The sequence below is a fragment of the Venturia canescens genome, chromosome 3 (assembly GCF_019457755.1).
Source record: "Venturia canescens isolate UGA chromosome 3, ASM1945775v1, whole genome shotgun sequence".
Classification (NCBI taxonomy): domain Eukaryota; kingdom Metazoa; phylum Arthropoda; class Insecta; order Hymenoptera; family Ichneumonidae; genus Venturia; species Venturia canescens.
In genome coordinates, this window is record NC_057423.1 from 11,525,792 (window position 1) to 11,549,502 (window position 23,711).

The 23,711-nt window shown below is 41.7% G+C and overlaps 1 protein-coding gene across 6 annotated transcripts in view; it reads left to right on the top strand.

Annotated features, from left to right (window-relative positions):
* pdm3 (pou domain motif 3) overlaps positions 1-23,711 on the top strand; it is a 146,205-nt gene that overhangs the window by 100,883 nt on the left and 21,611 nt on the right. The window lies entirely within an intron of this gene.

Genomic DNA, 23,711 nt, shown 5'->3' on the forward strand with positions numbered 1-23,711 from the left:
CGATCATTCGGCAGGCCTCATAATTAGCAATTAACTATATCCATTAGTCCCTGATATAATTACCACACGCTATATAACCAGTACCATAACGTTCTCGACTACGCCACGCTATGGCGTAGCCAACGATGACGAGGACAAGCACGACTACTAACGTCGCGCGCGTCTGCTCTTCTGCCATCTTTCTCTCTTTCTCTTTGCAAATCTCTCTCTCTCTCTCACTTTAATGCTTGTCTGTGGACGATAACCCCTTCCACAGCCTTATTCGACGAGCTGATTTTCCTGCGGCATTAGCAAGTACATCACGATGATTATGCGATCGATTATTTTTGGTGTGCTGGGGAGAGGCTTGATTACCATCCCGAAAATGCTATGCGTGCAGAAAACGAAAGATACGTGGAGGCGAGCCACTGTATTATAGAATATGAGGGAAGCTTCATAAATGCATGGAACGAGCTTAGAGCGTACTGTTGACAATAAGCCATGGGAAACCAATACGTAAACATTTATAACCACAGGTAGAAGCTTTATTCTTGGCGTTAACGAGCTTTCAATATCATTGAAAATCTTTGTTAATTCAACAATTCTGATCGATTCCATCAAATTACTCTTCCGAAATAACACAAATTTCGAAACTATCATTTTCTCAGGAAACTCCAAAAAGAATGTGAAGAAGTCGGATATCTAGAAATATATCGCTTGAATTTGACGAAGGTTTACCAGGAAAGCGTTTAGCCAACGAATGCAAAATTAATTTGATATTCCGTTGAATATTGAAAATGTGGGTAATGCCTGCGACAAAGGTATTATTGAGAATATTATATTTCACTGGTAGTTTGTCCCAGGGGTTGATTTAATTGAAATAGCTGAAATATTTTCTACTGACCTTCCTCCGTTATGACGGAATATGGCAAACATCATTTGTCACACAATGTATATATACACGTAAGGTGTATTCTGTTGTCATACACAAGTAGGAGCCGCAGCTCTCGTGTATACAGTATTTAAGGGATATAATTACAGTCGTTGCCGCAAATAGATATATGTCAATACACGTGTTCGTTACGGTGGGTTTCGTGACGCGAAAGGGTCTGAAGCTTACGTTATTACACGTGTGAGTATATTCGGTGATATCCAACATCGAATCATAATCATAGTGAGTATATACACATAAATACACGCAACATTAGGTATCTCGTATGTTCTCTAATACACGAAGCTCACCCCGAAAACTTTTGCGTAATTATTATCGGTGGAATTGCCATAACCGTTGATTATGGCCATTACCAACTGTCGGTTAAATATAAGAAGGCTGGGCGCAACCGTCAAACACATATAGCTATAGGAAAACTTTATACTCGCGTAGGTTGGAATTAGCGGTGTGGCTAGAAACGCGGCCTAGAACTATCTTCGATATAGCCCGCTGATTGCGGAATTAGAATTTATATGGATCCGTGCACGCAAGCCACAGAGCTTCCCAAGCGATAGCGTTTTACATCGAAGGATCAGTGAGGAGGATCGGCGCGATCCAACTCTTATTATATTCTTCTTCAACGAACAACTCCAACGGACTACATCCGAGCGCACACCCATGAAAATGTCTGCGATACGCTGAGCTGTCTACCCAAGGCTTCCCAGACGCTTCCTCCGAAGCTGACTCTTAATCGAGGCCATTTTGGTAATGAAGAGCGAAGCATAATAAGGATACCTTGAGCCATTCGATGGAGACAATTTTACGGGTGTGGAACAAAGCGACGGAAGCTTTTGCACGGTTTTGGAGAGCCTTGAACGGGGGGCTCTAGTTGGCAGATAGCCGCGAATAAATGTATTTTTTCAAGTCATCCAAGTTTTATAGCAGATTCAGCACTTTGCGTATTTCCAATTATCAGAAATTTTAAAAGTTACAGCAAACGCCAGATCGTGTATGGGTCGATGGGATGGCTGATGTCGAAAAGAGCATTTTCTTCTCTCGTGTATTCTGAAAAAAATATTACCAGGCAAATAACACAGGATGGTATTTGTCGTTATGTTCTTTGGTCCCCCGTAACACAACGGAGCAAACTCTTTTTATGCAAAGATGCATACATATACAATTAATCTTTTAACCGTGTTCTCTCATACAGCGAAGAGCAACGTTCGATTCTCTTATGCATATGTATAAGAGAGCCGAGGTCTACGGCACTCGAATTGATGAAATTTCCAACATTAATTGTATCACAATGGTAATTGAATCTGCGCCGAAGCGCCGTTCTATTTGAACAATAGTTGGTTATATTATGCAGATTTCCGTCGTGGTCCTGTTTCTCTACCTCGGTCTCACCCTTGCTCTCAACTATCTCTTCGTCCTTTTCTCTTGATCGTGTTCCATGCCGTGCTTTCTGCACTTCTTCACCCTTCTCGCACCCTTGCGCTAAAGGGGTTGGGGGCAAGAACGGAGGGAAGGAGCGAGCGAGAGAAAAGATGTTGAGCAAGGAAGGAACGAGGCGGAAGAGAAGCCATGCCGGCGGAAGAGCTGGGAGGGAAACCAAGAAGGAGTGAGACCGATTCGACGTGGCAGAAGTAGCAGCACCAGCGGTAGGAGCATCAGCCTCGCCTTGCTGTTTAAACACAGACGATATCAGAACTATCCACCTCCTGAACTAAAACCGTATGCGGAACACTTGCCAGGGTTAGGCGCGCTACTCCGACAACGCAAGCTCTCCTTCGCTATTATCATAATTGCGCTTAAAGTTCAGCCAAAGTAGCAGGAGTACGACTGACCTTCCATAGTGTACCATCGCTGCTTTCTCTTGTCATTCTATATATAATCCAATTTGTACATAGAACTCATGTAGTACGTGGTAAATCTTAGCGTCAGCGCCGAGAGACAACATTGTTTCGACAACTTTGAGGATTGCGCATCCAAGCAGTCACCTGTCTCCCTTTCCAACGGGCAATCTCAGATTCAGACAATAAATTCTTCCCCAAATCTTGCCGAATCAAAGCCCGTCTCCAACTCGAACGGAAGAATAATTATTTGTTTTCAAATTGACGTTAGAACATTATTCCACATTGATTTTAACAGCAAATTTTTTAGTATTCATCTGTTCATTGAAAATGTCAATTACCACGCTTATATAGCTATCCAAGGAATAACTTAAAATTACTTTCATAGGTCATTGTATTAATTGAAAAATAAAAAGTCAGTAAAGATATCTTTCAATATGATCCAACACTTTGGCGAACGGACTGAGCACAGTATTGAAACATACGAGTTTAAAGAACAACCATTCTGAAAACAGTCCTGCTCTTGGGAATACATTATGTTGTTGCTCACGAGAGATCGGATGATGATCAACACTGCTAGTGGATGGACTAACACGTCCATCGTTTCCGCAGCTTCCCAACCACGCTAATCGTTACGCGTTGGGACTATCAGGGATTCCCGGACTTTGGCATTAGAGCCTCCGTGATATGTATATCGATGCCGAGTATGGGGCGGATAAAGAGGCCGAAATGAAAGAGGGAGAAGAGAGAGAGAGAGAGAGAGAGAAAAGTGAGAATGGGAGTGGGAGAAGGAAGAAGCGAAGGACACGATGTGCAGAGGGAATGAATGCGGGTGTGTATAGGCAGTTGTGAGAGAAGCTCCGGCGGTATTAGGGACGTGTTAGGGTTGTCGAGGGATCCCACTGATGGAGACAACAAAAGGACCGCACGCGTCGAGACGTACCACTGGACAACGTCACATTACGCTGAAATTGCTTTCGCTCATTGTACCCCCAAGGTCCTTCGAACTAACCTATCCCCAGTGCTATCGATGTCTTCGACCCGGAGGAAAGTTCCTCGAGGTCCTTCTTTGGTCTTAAATTGATGTTTATAGGTTCATCCAGGAGTGGTTGAACATGATGGCACTAAATAGTAAATTTGTGGCATTGCCTTTAGGCATAATCAACGGTGAAGTTGTCATTGACATTGTTATAAAATGTTGGACAAAAGCACTAGGGCCACAGTTCATCGAATCGAGTGAAAAGGTGATTCAGCCGATGTGATATTGACTTCAATTTGTATGATAGCTTTTTCACTGTGTTTTATTCTTCTGAAAGAACCAAGAGGAAAGAAATTGAAAAGATTTAGGTGCAGTAAATCAATTAGTTAATCATTCTTCCACAAGAATCTCTATTTCACGTTAATCAAGGATTCCAAAGCGTGGATGATATAGACAAAAGAGTTTTCCTTGTTCCTGCAACCCACGACGATCTACCGGAGGATCCGGGTGAGCACGTGCATGGCACAGGCACCGCGTGTATAAGGCGGGTTCGTTCGGGGAGACACACGGAGTCCAGATATCGTAGTATGTAATGCAGATTTCGGTCATTTTAGTCGCGTTTGACGTCCGTTCTCGGTATTACTCGAACTTGTGTTCGGCTCCGACGGCGTTGCACCCGTCGACATACCTTCTGTACGAGAAGCAGGCTAGAGAGTGAACGAGAAAGAGGAAGTGAGAGCGACGGACTTTGCTAGCGAGCGTTACTCTCTCGGTGCTTGCCTAGCGGTGTGCTTGCTCGTTGCTGAGCTCTCTCGTAGCCCTGCCAACGAACCAACCATCCAGCCAGCCTGCCTGCCTGCCTGCCTGCCTGCCACCACCTCATTTGAATTTCTAATTAGGAAACCTCCATGCAATTATTGGATTAATGTAAATTACGAGAGCTGGCTCGGTCTCCGCCACCGCTACCGCCACCACCGCTACCATCACCACCGCACAAGGGTGGAACTCACTCATTCCATCCGCTCTTTCTCCTCTCTCTCTAACTCTCACTCTCACTCTTATCCTTCTCCTACTTCTCTCATACTACTGACTATTCCACTGTCCTCGATCTCTCTTCCTCCCGCTACCATTTCTCCTACACTCGTTCATCCCCACTCGAACCCCTGCTTCATTCTTCTCGCTTACTCTCACTTACCTCTCTGCCCCGTTTCTCTGCAGGGGCTGGGGATAATTAAAATCCGTTGATTAATATGTAAATTTAATAAGATTACTGTTCTAGGAATGCCCGGTTCAGACAAGAGCACAAGTGGAAGAGAGAGAAAGGGGCACAGAGTTTTGGTGGGCCAGGCGGGTGTTCCGATTGTGAGAACACCCTTGCTACTGCGTTCTCTATTTTCTCCCCGTCTGTCTATCTATCTTTGGTGAAAAGAGAAAGATCCTCCGCTCCTCTCTCTCTCTCTCTCGGTCTTCTTCGCTGGTCGATATATAGACATCCGTATATGTGCACTGAGTAGTAGGTCTCATGTAAGAACAGGTGCAATCCTTAGCCATGCAGGCTCTCTCCCTCTCCTCATGCCTACTTCGTCTTCCTCCTTGTCTTCCTTCTCGCTGCGCTGCTCGGCTCTCGGACTACTTTGCCAGAAGGGCTTTGGTAATGCCGGAAGTTCTCGATTGCTTCGACCTCCGTTTAACGCTATAATGCAGATGATGGCAGCCACTCTCACCACTGATTTCATTTCATGTTTCCCCTGTATTTTAAGGCGAAGACACACGTATATACCGATTATCTTGAGTGATTGCTTCAATAGAATGTGGTACTTGAAGCCAATGTATGGCTGTCGGAGTATGAGACGATTCTTACAATTTATAGTGATTATTTGATGCAATCGAATGGATTATTCGATCAAACAATTGTACGATGAAGGTCGGCAATTTTTTTGAGTATTCAAGAGCGGAATGTTTCCGATCATGGCGCACTGACGGACGATATCGAAACTGACATGGAGCATTGGATCATGATGCAGGAAAAAAGTGCAGAGAGAACAAGGAGCCAACGGAAGAGGATGAGTTCGCAACCTATTCCATACGCCCTGAAACTAAAAGCCACGCGCATGAAACACAACGCGATGTTTCACTGTCGAGAGCTGAAATTGAAATTCGAAAAATTCGACAATTATTCTGATTCGAGAATGGCACGCGTTTTTCTTTGTCCCACGTGTGATTTCGAGTCCGTGTGCATGGAAAGTTTGTGCAAATGTGCGCGTGTGTCTCGTCAAAGCGCGTATAAAAAATGCAACTCGCCCTTCCAATCTGCGACTCCATTCCTATCTCTTTTCCTGGCTGTTCTGTGTATACTCGTGAAAAAGGGAAAAAAACTCGCGAGCGAATGTAGGTTCCGCATCAGGAATGGCACCGCAGCAGCATTGTTCGCCATTGGACACAATGCGCCCGATTGGTTGGCTAGATTTTTACAACATTCGCAGGTTCCACAATTTTTTTGAACTCTCGTCTGTCTCGCTCTCACTCCCTCCCTCTCGTTCTGCGTGTGCTGCTTTTCGGATGTTGCATTGCTCCCGCACACAAGAACGTTGGAACAGAGCCTAACCCCTGGTCCACCAGAAGGCTCGTATAATCGTTCACGCGTCACTTTCTCTTTCTCTTCTCTTCTCTCTTCTAACCCTGCCTATGTATTCCGCGATTTGCATACACGAGCTAAAAGAGTATATGCGGAGAGAACGCTTCGTGATTCTCCGCGGGAGGACCGAGAACGGCGCGAGCTGATGGTGTGTGCACGGGGAGTACGAGGATTGGGTGTGATTTTGCAAACCCTACACATCTCGCACCCCCGCGTGGACTTTCACAGCCATTTTTTCCATCTCCCATACGAGGATAAATACACGCACACATGCCTCGGTACTCAACATAGTCACAAACTCACAGCGACTGAACAGACTATAATGTAACGACCGAAATCCGGTACCCGACAATACACGGCCAAATCCCCTCCCACTTGCTGTTTTTTGCCCCTGCTCGCCGCCAAATAAGCCTTTTTTCGTTCCCTCCTTTCCCCTTTTTTCATCAAGCTTCACCAGGCTGCTGCATTCATGCTACCGGACGAGTCTACCGATTTCTAATATTCAATGTACACGCTTTTTTTTCAATTCAATCGCAATTTCATTTTTTATTCAATTCGGGGATTTTAACCACTTTTTTTTTTAAATCAGCTTGATGAATAAATTCAATAAATACAAATAGCGTCCATCAATGTCTATAGAAAGTTTACTAGTTTTATCTTTCGTTAAAAAATACTTTGGACGCCATTAATTATTGACAATATTTTGAGAGGATTTTCGTTTCTTTTTTTCATCAGGGCTCGTGCTCTCTTCTTTTTCTGTTAAATATAATTGTATCTCAGTCGTAAACCTGGTAGTTTGGAAAATAAAGGAGGAGAATCTAGGCTAATCCTGTTTAGTCCACATGGAATAACTTTACGTTATCTTTGGTCGTCTGACCTAGCGAATCGAACATCGTAACACTCTAAATCTACCGTTGTGTCTATACACTCATGCTTATATATATATATATTTAGCCGCAGAGAGGATGAAGAGCAAATCCTGCACACGTAGAAACACGAAGGGTTGCTAGGGAAGGGTGGAGAGTGTTTGAAGCCCGAGTGTTTCCTTGATAACTCAGTTATCACGACGGATTTATTCGGACACTCGGTAAATTTTTTTCCACGCTGGTCAATGTAAATTTACGTTTTTTATTTAGACATGCTTTTTTCCAAGGGAATAGCCCCGAATGGGAAAAAGTTTTTTCATCGCTATCGTAATCCCCCAATCGAACGGGCCACAGTTTCTCTGCGCTCTTGGTATTTTTACGTGTCACACAATCCCGAGCGCAATTCTAAATATTATCATCCATTGTCGTCTCTTACGCTCTTCGAAATTGAAGGGAAAGAACATTCTGATGGCACATGGAGTTGATTGACGTATAAAGAATGCTGAAAATTACTGTGCACTGGAACATTTTTTCCTCGACTTTTTTGGTAGACAGCGATCATTAAATTCAAAACAAATCAAAAGACATCAATGCCAAATGGAATAGCACACACGCGGACACATAAAAAAAGAATGATTTTCTGATGATCCTTCGAAATTTTAAAATGTCAAACAGTACGAACGCAATTCACAGATTGGAATTAGTAATAAACACAATAAAAACACGCAGATGCTCCCTTTTATCGTATTTCACGAATAAACGTTGCGTCGTTTTATTTGGTGGATGAAGTGGGATGGAATTGGCGTCGAGGTTATACGAACAGTGATCGCGCGCCGAGGCGGGCTTTGGAAAGAGTGTTGGAGCTGAAATTTTCGAATATAACAGTGTCCGACGATGATAACTATTATGGATATTGCGAATAGCTGAATCATTGACGCCACATGTTTTAAATCATGTCTGTATATTGACGGAAACAATTGGTCATTTTCACCCTTTATTTTCTCATTTTATTTGTACACAGATAAAATGAGAAGAGTGCCTGCTCACATCCTTTCCCAACAAATTTCATTCACAACTACTTCATTTATCAATAAAACGTGAATGTAACTTTACAAAAACAATACACGAATTACCATATTATCTGAATATTTAAATTTTCCTGTATTCCTACTATATTTTGAGCCGCCACCGTTAAAAATTTCCGACAAATAAAGGTGTGTCATTCGACAAATGTCAACGCTGCTCGATTCGCCCCAAAGATAGTCTCAAGCCACCAGCAAAACAACAAAAAAATTAAAAATCATTCATCCTCATTACCCATCGAAGAATTCCACCATTCAATAACGTGTAATCAACTGCCTATACCGCGTCGAGGTTCAAGATAAAACGTCGAAAAAAAAACAAATTCTGGGGTGCATCTAAACTGGCATTAGCTGAATAAATATTGTTTTTTCTTCCCCTCTTTTTATCTCGGAGTGAGAGGATGTTAAATAAATTTACTTTTCCACACCTCCCCCTGGACCGAGCGCATCGTCGGAGAACCCCTACGGGACTCGAGCAACGTCAACAAACGTCCGGGCGAGTGCACGGTCTCGGGATGTACAACTTTTTCAAGCAACTCGCCGTGCTACGGCTGTTATATGTACACTATCAGGTGCACATAACACATATTCATCAAGTATATACACCCGAGTGCGTTCGTACATAAACGTGGCTTCGTATGTATATGTTTACTAGTTTATGTGTGTATAGACGAATAGCAATGCTGTGCTCATGCAGTAAAGTCCCGTAGAGTTATCACCCAACAAAATTCAACCACTCAGGAAATTAATTCACGGAATGGCGTTTAGTTCGGGGTGTAGGGGTGGAGGGGGGGGGGGGGGGGCAAGACAAAAAAATCGTTGTATTCCAACGCGCGCTCTGGTTGTATATGCTCCGCATTCCCAACTCCGGTTTTACTCTTCTCCCTGAAACATTTAGTGCCGGACGTACCGATATTGTTTATCATTATTACGAGCTGTCCCGTTTAATCGCACGTGAACGTTAAACTCTCCGGAGCTTCACTTTTCCTGCACTTTTCCTATCCCACCAAAGTAGCGAGTTGTATACCTCACTTCCACTTTGTCGAATGTGCAACAACAGGCCGCCACGACCACAAACGAAGAAAAATCACCCCTAATCCGGAAATAAACGGCAATCATTTTTCAAAAACAACTCTTAGTACTATTTTACATGGTTACACGATCTTTCAATCTTTTTTGCTGACTTATTTTATCCTCCGGTTAATCCACGGCTCTGTTTACCTGCTTCCTGTCAAGGTTTGGGCGAGAAATTATTTTATCGTCGCCACGAAAAGAGAAATAAACGACGAATTTAATTTTTAATTATTGTTGTTGTGCAGCTATTAATTTAAGTTTTTTTTAATCGGAAAACTTCGTAAAGTTTCGCATCTTTGCATAACGTTTTCTTTTTTCTTATCTTCTTGGAACGCAATACAAAAAATTCGTTGAAAAATCTCATTCCTTGCTTGATCATTTGTTAAGAAAAAATTTTATGCGAATATGTTATACAGTGAGACTTATAATAAGTTCGATTGCTTCTTTTCCGTAGACCGTAGAACCAAAGAATGGGGTTCACTATAGCAGGACGTCCATCGAAATCTAAACTCAAACAAAACTTTGTGTTTTTTCAAAAAACATCAACTTGGAATTGTAGAGAATAATAATGAATGACAAAGGAGTGGGGAGACTCATTCGATACTGAAAATTTCGTGATTTACACACCGAAGTAACGGTTTTTTGTGTAGGAACTCTTTGTGATTTTTTTATACATTTATGAATCAATGAAATGGAGATTGAAAAGTGACATTTTTGGTTGATGAAACGTCATCGATTTTTTTCCGATTCGCAGGAGATGGTGAAATGGAAAATAATTTTTTCGACATCACCTTCAATGATTACAAATTTTTCGTCCATCTGCCCAATTACACTTTTTAGAGGTCGACTGATTTCATGACTACATGACTAGGCCCCTTGATTCCGTGAAACTGACTTTCGTTTCAATTATATTCATTCAAATGTGAGGTGATGTTTCGGAATTTCCAAAAATTGCGTCCACGTGAAAATATAAGGCTTTATTTTTCCATTTCTGTCAGTACATGAACAGCGAATATAATAATTATAATAATAGCGAAGTTTGAATCCATGGAACTGTAATGTGGATACAAATTTTCATAAAAGTGTCTTCCACATCGTCCCCTCGTCCAACATTACGTTCGAAGCACGTCACAGTCGAGTTTCATTTACAATCGATAAGCGTTTTTACCGTTTCGTTTAATTGGCGTGAACCAGCTCTATCGAAATATAATTGACGAAATATAAAAACGGTTAAAGACTAAAACGTCGTTGAGATTTTGTAGGAAAAGATCGTAATGGTGAGAAGAAAATTTCAGAGTTTTGGGGCCGATCGACTTGGAGTAACTCGTGCAAAACATATTTCATCGCGCTATATGCAACGTTGCAAAAACTTGTTCATATTTTTTCAGTTTTCCATTGTCGAGGTTGGTTACGTAAAGACCTTTTAGTCAATAAAACCGTTGAATTTTGTTTCTCTTTCTCTTTTGCCCGGTAGTCATGCTCGTTTGATTACACATTCTCGTAACGTGCCTCGTGAGCATTATTTTAAAAAAGTACCAGTGTTATTATTGCAACAATTGGCACAGAGTGTTTGTGCGAATATGTCACAGGTATGCGAACCCAAGCAAAGCACACATCCACACAGCCCGATGTTACTCTCATTTCGCAAAAAGTCTGTCTCGATAGGAAGGGGTGAGTAGATGCCGTTATTTTTTACGGTGTTTTGCATCCCTTGCTACCCCATTTTTCGCGGAGTATACGCAAATTGCGCACGACATTGTTTCCTCGCGTAATAAATGGTATTGGGAAAATTGCGAATCGAAGCTAATGCCTGAAAAATCCATCGACGATGATTCAAGAGAGTGTATCCACGGTGGCTTATAGTTCGGGGCCGTCGACAATTATTGAACGAGATAATAGGTGTTTCGATGTTCATAAGTACGGGAGTGTCACGCAATGATCATGAATTCGTCAAATTCAATAATTTATTTCATTCATTTTCTTTGATAAAAAGGCAATTACGTACAGGGACGATGCGGATGACTGCAAAGCTGCATATTGTCTGCTATTTATTTCTGCAAAAACTGCAATTGTTCACTCGACCAAGTGGTCGGCAGGATTAAAAAAAGACGTTAAGTAAAAACGTGACAAAAAAACCAATGGAGGGGAAGAAAACCTTGAGCTGTGCGCGCTGTGTATGGTCAACGGGTTTCGAAAGTCCATCATCGAACTTGATACAAAACTTTGAAGACCGAGAGTTTGTTTTTTTCGTCCGGAGCACCGTCGAGGTCGAAGGGCCCGTAACGTGGCGTAATCCTGGTGAGAAAATCGACCTCAATTGACAAGACTCGAGGCAAAAGTTGGTTCTCCTTGAAATTACTGCGAAAAGATAGAATCTCGAGAAAAAATGTTCTCAGGTGTTGGGCGATATGAGGCAGCGACGTTTGTGAACGCGAATGACACACGTTCGGAGGTTCCTCTGCGAAATAGAGGCGAAATCCCTCCACCCCACGATCCGGGCATTCTTTTCTCTTCGAGCGGCTATCGCTTGGCAAACAACCGGGATGGCCATATAGATTTTAATAAACCCCGCGATGTAACGGCTGGGCCTTCTCTCTTTGTAGCACACCGCCGTAGAGTTTTCCGGGAGAGCGCACAGATTTTTAAATATAGCGAAAAAGCCCGGCTCTTGGCGTGGTAGGTTTGGGAGCGAATGGGAGCCGATGTGGCAGGAACAACGGCGCACAAACACAAACACACACACACACACACACACACACACACACACACACACATATTGCTTTAGTAGCTAAAGGCATATATTTGTGTATTAATACGTGTATATGTACAGACATAGAGTCATATGCATCGTACATATAAAAATATATATACGCTCATATAGGACAGAGCGTCAAAGCTATCCGCAAAAGCTTCCGCTTGCCTCGCTGACCCACGAAAAAGTCTCGCCATCCGTGGAATCTTTTGTTTATAATTTTTTGATCATTATACCACCAACGACCGACTAATAATTCTGTCGGCGGGTGCATTCAAAATTTATTGGTTGCCCCTTTCAGCACCCTGAACTGTGTACGAGGACGTTTGGCGCAGGGGCAAAAGGGGTGGGGCAGGGGGCAGGGGGAGGGGGCGAAAAGGGGCTGTAGCTGACGGACCCGTGCCGGAACGAGCGCTCTTTCCAATAATTTTTCTTTTTTTTTCTCTCCTTTCCTTCTTTCTCTTTTCTCTCCGTTTTTTTGTCCCCGGTTCGCCTCGTTTCTAGGCGTCGTCGCTCAAAGAAGAGCGGAAGGGGTGATCCGGAGGGCAAAGAGACTCACTCGCGATATTCGAAGCCTCACACGATATAGATTTACAATATATGAAAAACTATGGAGAATAGAGAAAAAATACAACGAGCACGTCGACGCCGAACACGCGGACGATAGAGAGACAGGAAAATAATAAAAATAGATGAAACAGAAAACACAAACACTTGGATCACACACACACACGTACAGACGCATATTGATATTGTCTTTTTTCGAACGCCTCCCATTCCTCTTTGCGAACCATCTCTCGTGCACAAGCTCTTCCTCCATGGGTATACAGCGCACGATAAAGTTCGATATTTATCCAAATTACTGGTACGTAAAGTGAAAAGTGTAAAACTCCACACGCCTCTCAGGCTGTTTCTCCTATCACTATCCTCCTTTTTCGAATGATGTAGTTTCTCTCTCTCTCTTTCACTCTTTCGAGATACTCACACTCGCGATTTTCGTGTCCCTCCATTTTTAGTTTCTCAACATTTTCACCCTCGCTCATCGCTCTTAATACACTGTATTAAAAAGTTTTGGACGCCTATTCGTACCCATTGGATTTTCGTATATGGATACACACTATAAATATCGAATAATGAGGGGTTTTGATTATTTTCATCAGATCCCGACGGATTTGAGGATTCCAGGCTGGACGTTGATACTCCGTGACTGTTAACGCAAACAATAATTTTTCACGAAAAACTTTCCATCCGCACATATCCTACGGGGCAATCGACTAGTCGCATTTTCGTTGGGTTCACATTCATTCCGCGAATAACGCGCCTTGTCCGATCGGTAATTTGGCTACGAACTACTGCATTTGATGCCGAATTTTTTAACTCGCTATATAAACCAACATCAGATTAAGTAGAATTACCGGTCGTTCGTTCCTAATGAATGGACTCGCAGCAGCTGTTGAATACCACTGTTATTTTATTTCATTCTTAATTCAACATTATTCTTTTGATAATTATTTTCACTTTAGGAAAAACGTTCTACTGCTTGTCAAATCGCATAAAATCTTTTTGTAATGACCTGAAAAAATTCGATGAATGAGAAGTTCATTATACGAACAACGGCTACGTTACTGTACCGCGAATGATTTCATATAAGCTTTGTTTTCACACAGATGAGCATTTCGAAACTAGACCGTTTTATTTATAACCGGAAACGGCGAAAAATGTTAGCAGTTGAACATCGAAACGACACACTTTGTGGCAAAAATTCAGAAGCTCGAAAAAAGATATTACTTCTGTGTCACTGATTCCAAAATGGTTTGTACTCGAAAATATCGAAAAGCTTTTGCACGAGGTATGAAAAATATTTTTATCTTTACAGAGATACACCATTTATGTTTCCACTTGCCTCTCTATCGTATACGAAAATCCGCGTGTTGATTTATTGAGCTTTTTCTGTGGCTGTCGGTCGCCATGGGAAATAATGAGAATGTCAAAAAATACATTTAAGTTCAGACAGTATCTAAATTTCAACACATTGCCGACATTGTTCTTCATCATCAAAATCATGGAAATCTCTACATTTTCCCGATATCGTAAATCAGTTCAGTTAAATTTATAGTGAAACCTCATTATAATCCGTTAAAAATGACTGAACTGTGCAAATTTAAGGTCCGAAAAATCAGGTTCCCATGAATTAGCCCTTTGCAGGCAACTTCTTTGATATTCTGCTATGTTTTTTAGCATTTCGTTTTCAACTTATTTATTTATACAACGATAACGAGCCGGTGAGACAAAAATCGTTCGAATTTTCGCGACAATGAGTACGGGCTGGACTAACCCCGCTGTCAAAATGTTCACAAAGTGTACATGGTTTATGGTTTTTAGTAAAAATTGTTCTGTCGATCATTCAAAAGATTGACGAGGAAACGAGAAAATCACATAGAAATTCTTCGATTTTCCAATCAAAATTCCAATGCTATTAAACCGACGTCCAACGAAGGTAGACGTCATCAAAACTGACATGCTCAAAAAGATGATATTTCAATGTGAAACGGGCACGGAAATTGAAAATATCAGACTTCCCTGAGTACTGAACTCATATCAGGAAACTGATGAATGTGGGTTGAAGAACATGACGGGGATGACATATCCGTAGCGTTGAATGAGCAGTGTGCAAATCCTTTTGGCTAATACGGTACTGGTAATAAATTTCCGTGGAAAGTTCAATCGTGCAGTAAAACCTCAGTCTATTTGAGGGTGCAACCCAGCGTAATACCACCCTTATTTTCCTGAATATCTCGTCGGGGCTGCTAAAAGGTTCGAGGTGGGATCGTTGATCGGTTAGCATCAAGAATTTCGGAGCGGGAGGGATTGATCGAGTAGAGAAAGAGAATACATTCCTGCCGCCGTTCGGTTAAGCGCAGTGGCATCGGTGTACAGAGAGAAGGAGAGAGCAGAAGGACGCGCGAGGACCGAGAGAGGTTAATGGCGCGTCGTTGCGTATTCCACTGGTGTTTGTTGGCTCCGCAGTTGGCAATAAACTAAGATAAATGAATGGTGGCGGTGTATAGGGCCCACTATTATTCCTTCGTCCGTTGCTTACATTAACTTGCATTAGGTCAGGAAACAAGATGGCCCGCTAAAGATGTGTGTGTGTGTGTGTAGGTGTGCGTGAGTTGGACATGGTGAAAAAACCGAAAAAAAAGATGGAATCTATTCGACGAGCTCGGAGATTCGTTTACACGCGTACGAGATCGAAACTTTTTTGGCAGATCCTTCGTTGCGGAACTGTGACAAAAATAGGAAAATATCCTAAGGACTGAAGTTGCCTTGAGCAGGAAAATATTCATGGTAATAAAAAATTCTCCTCAGATCACTATAAAGCACACGTGTGATGATTTGGTAAGATATTCATAAGTTTATATAACGATATTTCAATTTATAACCTTTATTCGCTGACCAATGGAAATGGCAATACTCAGTAAACACAATTTGAATAATTTTCTGACCTTTGATGTTTGTGTAAAGTTGAATTAACCGAGTGTATTTACTCGGTACTTTATGAACCTCCATAAACAATTTTTCACGTCAGAATCAAGAAAGAGTTTGTATCTCGAACTTTTTTTCGTATTGCCTAGAAACGATACTTCGAGTTCCTTCATTTGATGACATAGGATTCAATTCGTGTGGGATTGAGATCAATTATTTCCAATAAAAGTCCGGTACTTCTTCTTTAGGAATTATTAGATTTGGAGAATTGACATTCGTCCTAGTGCCTGATGTGAGAATTTTTGTTAGTGTTAGTGCCTTTCGAATAAATTACTTCAAAGTCGAGTGAGAATTTGACACGCATAGGTGCTGTTGATATATCGAGGTCAATAATATTGTTTCAATGAATTTGGTATTTCGATCTGCCATCGGGACGGTTTCGATACCATGGGGAAAGCATAACGAAACATATACCGTTGCAGCGGTTTGAATATACAAGCGAATACCTGAACGTATGCGCAGGCACACGTATGTGAGAAAATCTACTGGCAGGAGTACGCGGAGACGTATCAAAATTCAGGCAGAAGAGAGGCTCAGCTCGTAAAGCACAGGAAGATGCACGCCCGTGGGGGGATATTAAGGCCATTATCGTCGTTGCATATTCATGTGGTATTATAATGAAAATACAGTTTATTACCGAAGATTAACAGCTTCTTACGTCTTGACACGTGAAGATGCTGAAAGACGGTCGTACGAAGCCCCGCGTTCTTCTCCCTTTGAACCTTTTTTGTCTGTGGCTACATATAGAATCTAATTCAGGTAAAATCGTGTATTGAGAAATGAAAATGTGAATCGATTTTTTCAACTCTATTATTCTGTTTTAATAACCGGAAATATTTTTTCTGCATCCCATCTTAAATAATCATTTGAACAAAGAGAAAAATAATCATTAACAAAAAACAATGAACAATGTAACACACAAACAGAATAAACGTGATGAATATAACTGCATACGAAATGATTTTAATATCCGTGATCGAACAATCTCGTGGCATCACGAGCAAGCATTTCGAATCTAGTAATAAAAATCAATATTTCAATTATTCTCCACATCCCGGTGATTACAAACTTAAAGGTAATTTTAAATTACGATTTCATCGTCGCGGTTATTTTCATGACCGATTTTTTGTTCGTGCATGATTGTATGTTCGTGGTTATTTTTTTCGTTGGTTATTTTATCAGGTTATTTTGAGTGGGGTTATTTTTACACGGTCGTTCAGGCCAGACACCATTTTTTCATCGCACTTTTGATTTTCCTCCCGCACTAATAGCCAGATGTCTATTTAAACCGCACAACGAATCAAGAATAAAGATGTTTTCCCTTAAATTTATCTTTTCGCAATGATCTCTCGCCACCGGGGAGTCTTTAACACGTATACCATCGCGACAGATTTCGGCTGCAGGATATGCTGCATCAAAACTTCTCAAGAGTCGCGAGAAAAGCATTCGTAAGCCTTTCTGTTTACGAGCCGTAAATAAGTAAATAATTTACACTCGACGACTCCGCGCGAGCTGGCAAGTGTTGAGAAAGGATGCTCTCGTCGGAGAGGTTGCACGAGCGGGGCGGGAATGCGGAGGAGATGCCGCGATGAAGAGCGGACCAGCGAAAGGGTAAGAAGTGAAGTATGAGAGAGTCAGAAACGAAAAGAGGGAAACCAAGAGGGCCGGTCGCGATGGGATGCCGAGAACGGGAAAAGGGGTGTATGTAAGAGCGATATGCCGTTAGGATTTTAGGGCAAGAATGACGAAGAAGATGGTGTATATGTATATGTATGCTCGTAGGGAAGAGCCTAGGAGCGTGAGAAGTGTAGCAGAGGCTCAGGCAAATCTGCATAATATCGGTAATGCTCAAAATGCTAGTCGCGTAGATGCCTCGTCTCTGTGTATCTATACTTACGTCTCTATCTACGTATATACGTGTTTATAACCAGCTTTTGCCAAACCCCTCCCCCGCCCCCCGCCCGCCTCAGTTTCTCCCTCCATCTTTCTCCCTTTCCCGTTCTCCGCATCCTTTCATTGCCACGTCAACTAAAACTTGATTATAATTAATTAATGCGACTGCTAACTGAGTCGGAGGGATAACTATTGGCCGTGCTACTTCAACTGAATGTACTCGTAGCGATAAATATGTATACGGAGCTTCACAAACACATGCATAAGCATGGATTCGTATATATTTGTGTTAAGGATTTCGCGGTGGACTGCACAGTGAATTTCGTAATATTCACTGGATCCAAGCAGTACGGCATGCAGTACGTTGGGTTGCAATTTTTCTTTTTGTGGAAAGAATGAACAGGAAGATATGAGGAATCGTCGAAATTGTTGAGAATTATAAATATATCGATTGGAACTGAGTAAATCGAAGCTTGTAATTAGGCAATTATTAATCGGTCTCTTCTCGATGCTCGAATTTACTTTGTTTTTACTTTTCTATCGCGTCAAGCGTTCACATTCATAATCACCCAGTAGACGAGAAGACACAACATCCCCATTGAACAACAACCCTCGTCGGTCGAACACAGAATCTGTGCTCTCGCCCGCTGCATTGCTCTCATTATATATACGTATATTTATATGTTAATTATAGAAATATATGTATAGAATTGTCCACGTAATTAGAAAGCTTTGTGTTTAATGAATACCGTTAATTAAGGCTTTTCTGAAAAGACATTACACCCTCGCTGGGAGGAGTGGGACCACGAAGAATCGCGGTAAATGAAATGCAACACAGTCGTTCGTAGCAACGCGTTATATTGAGTTATCACGTTTAGCCGACGTGAATAAAGTTTCGTCAGATATATTAATGATCTATTATGCAAGTCGTTTCGGAAAATAAAAATTTCAAAATGCTCTGGGAATAATTCTATGAAATGAAAGAGGAATAAAAATCGTGTAATGAGGGAAATTGGACGAGATTATAATTCTGCTCGCTTCTCAAGAGACTCGGTAATCGTTTGCTTCGATACGTCACAGGAAATTCTAACTGAATGATAAAATTTCGTTTCGATCAAAGTTCCAATTACACGTTTCGGGAATCTCGCGAATGAGAAACAATTGTTGTCGACACGCCACGAGGAAGGTCGAATAATCCAAGATAAAATAATGAATCGACTCCACGACTCCGCGCTCAATAATAATTGATAATAATAACGGAAAAAGGACACCTGCATAAATACACGAAAACGTGTATCATTATATAGGATTTCTCTTAATCTTCCCATTCTCTCGTTCCGTTTGGAGGTCTCCGCTTTAGTTTCCTGCTGCAGCGGTCACTCCAGCCTCGCGGCTTTTGCTCGATTGGCTTTCTGTATAAGCGACGACTACGAGAACCAAGAGAAAGATGGTAAGAGAGAGGAAAGGAGAATGCGAGAGAATATGAGCGCGAGCAAAAGATCATATACGTATATAAGTGTACGGATATATAAAATATATATGTGTAGAATATAGGTTCGGGCGTTCGAGCTCGCGCCTGGCGAGCAATTACAATCTGAAAGGCGCATAAATCAGCTGGTTTAATTAACGCGTTCATTATTATCACCGCGATACCCCGAGAGGCTTTCGCGAGCGAGAGAGCTACTTCTCTTTATCTTTCTCTCTGTCTCTCTTTCGTTCTCACTGCTCCAGCTAATACCAGGATCGCGAGGCAGTTTCGCGACGCTCAGAGTAAATGTATAGCTATAATAGCTTACACCGGCGTATGAGGGGGATAAAAAAAAAAAGAAAAAACAACAAGGGACGTATTATAATATCACCGCAACGAAGATAGAATACGGGATCTCCTAAGGGAATGAAAAATTTTGCGGTCTCCTATACGTCTCATTAATTTTCAAATAAACTTGCCAAATTTTTTCCTTACTTGTGTACAAATGAGTCGCAGAAAATCACTGCGTACGAGGCAATTATATATTCGTTCCGAGGCAAAATCATTTGTATGATTATTATTTCACTTGTTGAACACGATATTATTCGAGCCTCGCGACCGCGCAGCAGCGAAAGATTATCCAAATAAAAACACACTTTTGGCAAAGAAAATGATTAAAGTGTCCCAACGGTCGATCAGCTCGTGTGTACGTGTGCGAATTAGTTGAACGTGTCGGAACCGATTGAACTGCACGTACACTCGGAAATCCGGGAAAAAAGGCTGGATCGTCGGGATTTCTCTATTAGCGCTCGAGATTAATAGGATTTTTAAGGGGGTTCGTACAGAGAGATGCTCGAATCTCGCAGAACAGAGACTGGGGATGTAGGATCGCTTCATCTCTTCATCGGTATTGCCATAAATATGAATATACTATAGTTAGGTGGATGTGCATGAAGAGATGAGGGTGTATGAAAGTCGCTAATAAGCAGAGCGAAGGAGAGAACGCGCGGATGAGGCGAAAGAGTGGAGGCGAAAAAGGAGGGGGGAGAAGGACACCGCTCACTCGAAACTCATAATCAAGTAATCACAGATGACGCTCGCATATCGAGAGGCATGTTTCAGCTATGAGCCCTATAAAGTTATAGAGTTATGAACACACGAGACAAACGTCAGGGGCTCTCAAATGTTGCTCTCATTCTCTTCGTCGTATCTCTGCGTCTTTTTCCTCTGCTTCCCTAGCAATATATTTTTCTCGCCCGAAGCCCAGATTGACATCTGTATATTTGAATGCGAGGGACTCCTCATCTCTCACTCTTCTCGCACTAACGGCACATCACAATGCGACACAGTTATATTAATGGAAACATTTTTACGTATCTATATAATCGCTTATGTGCGCGTATACGTATATTTACTCCGATATTTTTAATTAATCGAATTATTGAACTGTGTCGCAATTGAATTGAATTAAGTGTCGCGATCGAGCGAGTTCGCTAGCGAGCCATCAAGCGCTCACTTGCATCTCGCGGTATCATATTTATTGAGCTCTATTCCCTCTGCTTCACCCCCCGCCCCACCTCCCCACACTCACGTTCTCAATGCAGAAAAAGGCCAACCATTTTTCCGTCATTACTGCTCTAAAGAGATCCCTGACATTTTCACTCGAACCGCGACCCTCGAAGCTTTGCAGTCTCAAGTATTTCGTCACATTCATCAAAAATCCGATATATTTACGAAAACTGAAAATATACTTTTGGGATTTTCCATTGGATTCGCTCTCATACGTATCCGGCTCGGCAATATTCAATGAAATTAATCATCGTGATCCTAATTTTATATTATCTGACCCTCACTCAACTTTGCTTTCCAGTAATCGTTAAGCCGCAAATTCGTCAATAGAAGCTTGAGACATCAAACGATTCAATGAATCTATCACTAAAATACTTTTTCGTATCAGTCGATCGTTTATCAGGATAAATAGAATATTCAAGCGAGGATAGAATTCCAAAAAACTTACCGAATCTCCAATGGCAATCCAATGAAAAACAAAAACTGCGCAGTGAAAATTTTTATTCCGATCTGATTGATTCGCACGTTTCTTTGGGCCAAAAATACTCATCACGAAGACCTATCTTATATGAGTGTTGAACACGTGCCCCACGAAACTAGTTGTTCCATGTACGTATTCAGGTATTGTTCGAATATAATGTAAGGTATATTCGGTGTTGGTCGTTGTTGTTTCCCATCACTCAGGCCAATTCCATCGCATTGGACCTATGAAATCATAACATGTATACGTGTATACGGTACTTATATAACGCTACATGTGTGTATACTTATGAGGACACAACACAAGCAAAATTCCACGAGCATTGGAAGCATTGGAACGGTCGTGGTTAGGACGGAAAGTCACCCCAGCGATGCCTGTGCGGCAACAACCCTCAAAGTATTCCCCAATGCACCACCACCCAATGGCTACTTGACGTATTTCAATTAACCTTATTGCTGGTCGGTAGTTATACGCCTGCCCAAATGTCAAACAAGCGTAGTCCACGTTACGAGGACCTATGTATAATGTGCTATATACCAAAATGCAATTGTATTATTGTTCTCTGAATGTAACTCGGCTATTAGCTGACCAAAGGACCAAGTTTGCGTTGCTTAAGCTTGAAAATAGTTCCAGTTACGCCCTATGTTTTGTCATATCTCCGTGTAAGCCAATGTCGATGTGTTATATATTTATGAGGAAGCTGGATCTCGCTTTAGGACACTCGGACTTGGCATCTTTCTGTCCCCGCGAATCGAACGAGTTTCTGTCCCCTGGTTCACCGATGTGTGTAATATCGTCTGCTACACCCCCCGATGGTCCTGTTGAAAAGCGAGATACGCGTCCCTAAACTGACGTGACGAGCTTTTGCACTTGGCCTCTCATGTCGTTTTATGAATTGAGGCACAAGTTCGGTGTATGCATGCCTTCACGGAATATGTTTGCGTGCATCGTTACGGGTATGGGATAAATTTAATGATATGGCATTATACGGATAGGACTCTGCATTTATCACGTCTCAATCACGATCTTTGTTTCGTCCCTTGGCACGTACGCTTAATTCCCAAACGCCATTAATATTAATTCCTTACCTACGTGCCATCTATTCTCATAAATGCCCGACAGCTCACGACACGGACACCAAGAATTTATAATCGTTAGAAAAAATCGCAATTAAAATTACGTAAAAATCGTCCTTTTGCCAATATCATGCTTACGTAATAATTTTATTGTCGCCAAGTTGGATTCTGGTGTGGAAATACCACGAGCAGAACTCGTATAACATTAAAGCAATTTCTTTTTATACACACGTATAACTTGCATGATACTTTTTGTCGGGGCTTTATATTCATTGGGTTTGACTAGAATGAAAAATAAAAAATGAAAAAAAAAAATAAAAAAAAAATAAATACCACAATGGCTCTCGACCTCTCGACGTCATTCTCTCTCGTAGCACAGTCATTATGCGAGATTCACGCCATGCCTGGGTCATTCAGTTTTTCTTTTTCTTTGCTACTATTTTTTTTTTCTTTTTCTTTTTTTTTATAATTTTTTTGCGAATGGAGAATGGAGAGACTTCCCGAATAGCATTTTTCCCCTCTTAATCTCCCTTACCTGTAGTCGCACAAGTGTAATAACACACGCAGCACTTTTCAACTCCAACTCCCTCTCTTTTTCTCGTCCGAGAGTTTCATGTCTCGGGTACAAGAGCTTTTTCATTGTTTCTCCCTTTGTAGCCGCCTTCTTTCTCACTTTTCTTTTGTTACAACCCGGTGTCATTCACACAGTATTGTGTGTATGTGGCTTTGCGGTAATTTCTCGTTGTGCCCTGTTAACGTCAACCCCGAGTTTTTCAAACTTTTCCTACCCTTTTTCTCTTTCTTTCACTTGTAGAATTTTCACCCTCTCCATCATCGTAATGCTATTTTTCTGATAATTTTTTCCCCTACAATGGACACTCAGTACCATGGAAAACTGCATCAATTATCGCAACCAAAAGAATCGACTCCCACCTAAAAATTGTCCAATTCAACCGAAATTCTCATGCAATTTGTCAGTCGAAGATCATCTGTCAACTGATACCGTTAGAAATTTTATTCCAGTCTATTATTTTTGCACTTCCAAGATAGTCCAACTCCGCCCATGATCTGAAGGTAGCATCCAGCAGAAGCTGTATCGCATGGACACTTTGTATTTTGCGCATATAATACTGCCCGTGGCAACCCCTGAAAGTCTGCAATGGTCTTTCGTCATGAAGAATATGAGGAGTGGGACTAAGGCCGAAGAGCAAGAGAGGGAGAAAGAGAGAGTGAGTGAGAGATGTTTTAGAACACCTCGACGGGGTGCAGAAGAGAGTATCCAGCGGGTACAACGTGGTCGTAACGCTGCCAGGGAGGATATGGCGGAGAAGAGGATGGTCTAACCGAACTTAATTGAATCCCAGTCCGAATGTATAATATGTAGACTGCTTGCATAATGTCGTATGCTTCGTGGCAGAGGTTGTCAGAACGTTTCGAATCCATCGTAGAAATTGTCTGAGAGAGGAAGGTCGCCTCGTACTTCGTTACTATTCTTCAATCGTCATTTCTATATATATTTTGGTGGAT